Source organism: Cephus cinctus, unplaced genomic scaffold (genome assembly GCF_000341935.2).
Source record: "Cephus cinctus unplaced genomic scaffold, Ccin1 Ccin1_scaffold0691, whole genome shotgun sequence".
NCBI classification, from domain to species: domain Eukaryota; kingdom Metazoa; phylum Arthropoda; class Insecta; order Hymenoptera; family Cephidae; genus Cephus; species Cephus cinctus.
The window spans coordinates 1-3,136 of record NW_014333314.1 but is presented as its reverse complement, the minus strand read 5'-3'; positions in this window follow the sequence as shown (position 1 = coordinate 3,136).

The following is a 3,136-nucleotide window of genomic DNA, read 5'->3' as shown; positions in this document are numbered from 1 at the left end:
ACTCGTACTCGTCTTGATCCCGGTAGCGGCGATGTCTGGATCCCGCTGTCAGTCGTGGACGTCCTTCCGGGCGTCGTTGACCCTTGGTGTGGTCTCGTGTGTCGGCAACGTTTGCGCGACTTCTTTTTGCAAAGACGCTTACCGCGTAGCGTTTTGCCGTCCGTTCCTCGACGTTTCTTGTCGAGCCTGACCTTGTTTCTGATTCAACTACCGCGTGTTGAATCCTACCAGGCTATTTGTCCCAACGAGGGTGTGTCGGGTTCAGCTCTGGGTTTCGTTTACCGTTTCCGGTTTATTCCCGTTCGGGCTGCTTGATCACTTCGGACACTTCCGATTTGCGAATTCACTTTGGCACTATCCCACCGCTGCCACCAAATTTGTTGTGCCGTAAAGTCTCGGTGACGTAGGAGTTCGTTCGAGAGGTTAGGGCTAAGGTAATTTTTGGGATCGTTGCCGGTTAAGGAGTTGGAACTCGCGTGAATACAACAAAATAGAGAAGGTTTATTGAAACAATCAAGTGTTGTACAGTATGTCGACGTACGTCGACTTGGAAAATTATAGGCACCGTTCGGTCCTCCTATTTTCTGTACCGAGTCTACTCCACGAGACCACCTTATCCGTTCGGATTTTAATTGTAGACTGTAGATTTTCGGATGTGCAGCCATAAGCTGGACTTCAGAAAAGTGATTATTGTGCGATTTTTCGATTTCCACATATTGGTTGCCAGGCCGCCTTTAGTACTGACTTAGCGCATTGCTACACGCGTGAACTACTTGGCCTGGCGTTTGTCAATGGGGTCAGGAGACTCCCAGCACAACACCCCGCAAAAGGGAACGGACTCGACGAAATGCCAATGGGAACGTTAATGCAGTGCATAAGGATAGCTTTTCAAGATTATGCAAGTAAAATCACTCTTTGCACGGGAATCATCGAGATACCACCACCGGATCTCCGTCAAGAAATTATAAAGGAACATCATGAAAGTCTCACCCGGGAACACAAAGGCGTTACTAAGACATACCGAAGAACACGAGAACGTTTTAACTGGCCTGATATGCACCACCAAATTCAGAAATATATCCGGAGTTGCGATAGCTGTCAGAAGCAAAAGTTAGTTCGCATAAAAACGCGAGAACCAATGCTCATCACCGACACACCTATGGAACCATTCCATAAAATCTCTCTCGACACAGTAGGTCCTTTACCAGAAACTCCTAACGGTAACAAGTACATTCTGACCCTGCAGGATAATTTAACCAAATATTGTCTCGCAGTAGCTATTCCCAATATAGGAGCTACAACTATTGCCGACGCATTCGCACGACATTTCATAAGTCAATTTGGAACACCTAAAGCCATCTTAACGGATAAAGGAACCTGTTTTACTAGTGAACTTTTCAAAAATTTGGGAAAAATATTTCGAATTAAATTAAGCACTACGTCTGGCTACCGACCTCAAACTAACGGAGCATTAGAAGGAAGCCATCACGTTCTCGTGGAATACCTGAAACATTACATGGATGCATATGATGACTGGGAATTACTACTACCATTCGCAATGTTTTCATATAATAACTCGATACACGAAGCAACGAATTTCACTCCCTACGAACTCATCTTTGGAAAACCTGCAAGAATATCTTCATCATATCCGGACACGAATGATCTAAAAACGTACGGTGACTACTTAGCAGAACTAATCACCCATGTGGACAAAATCAGAAACATTGCCCGCAATACATTACTGCAGACTAAGGAAAAAACAAAGGAACGGTACGACAAGAAAATAAAACCAATCAAATTTAACCCAGGAGATAGGGTATACGTTTTAAAGGAGCCAAGACATCACAAATTCGATCCACATTATGAAGGCCCGTACGAAATTTTACATTTATTAGAATTGAACAACGCAGTCATAAAAATCGACAAAGGAAAAATCAATGTAAAACATTTCGACAAATTAAAACCTGCGAGCTCTGTCTAAAAACCGATCCAGAATCATCAACCTTGCTAAAAATAAGCTGTTCAATTTCCAGAAACAGGATGTTGCGCATAATTTTAACCTTATTCTGCGCACCACGGATCAACGGAATTCTGCAAGATGAAGCACCTGACTATCAGATTACTCCATTAAAGAACAATATCGGCTTGCACTTTGAGAAACTCCATGACATACGCATTTATCATGTGGCATGGAATCTGGGCACCTCGCTAGAAATCGGTGCATTCCTAAAGCACCGTCCACGCTTAGAGGAACACAAACTTGAAGCAAATAAACAATGCTTATCTATGCAATTTACGACATGCGAGGCCCGCGAAGATGGCCAGATCTGGGCATGGAATCTGGGCACCTCGCTAGAAATCGGTGCATTCCTAAAGCACCGTCCACGCTTAGAGGAACACAAACTTGAAGCAAATAAACAATGCTTATCTATGCAATTTACGACATGCGAGGCCCGCGAAGAAATAACCCATCTAATGGCCAGACTCGCTGACTCTCGTAAGGATGAGGATCTCTTACAAGGCATTGTTGGAGAAATCAAAGAAGAAGGAAACCGCTGGAAGCGCGGTGCACCACTCGGATTCATAGGCACTATAAGTGAAGCTCTTTTTGGAACCCTCACAGAGGCCGACGCCGAGGACTACAATATCGAATTAGATAAACTATACAAGGACCTAAATCATCTATCGGAACTGCTGACAAACCAGACCCATATAGTCCGATCAGAATTCCAAAATATACATCAGCACCTTCAGAATCTCACGATACTGGCCAATAGAAACAAAGCCGCCACCGAACTACTTGCCACGGAACTCAGCAAGCAACAAAACGCCATGAAGGAACAAGCCTACGAAATATCATCTCTAAAGTGGCTACGTAGCCTGAAAAAGAGTGTCAACGAATACCAAACAGGCCTAGAATTGCTCACCAACGCAGTGATATTTGCTAAACAAGGATTAATCCATCCCGACGTACTACCACCACGACAGCTAGTTTCCGCCGCAAACAAGATTCGGCAAAATACCCAGTACCCTCTATCCTCAACCGAACTTTTATCTGAACAATTCCAAAAAACTGTCACACTAAAAACCTCCTATAAACAAGGCCGTCTCATCCTAGCACTCACCATCCCTC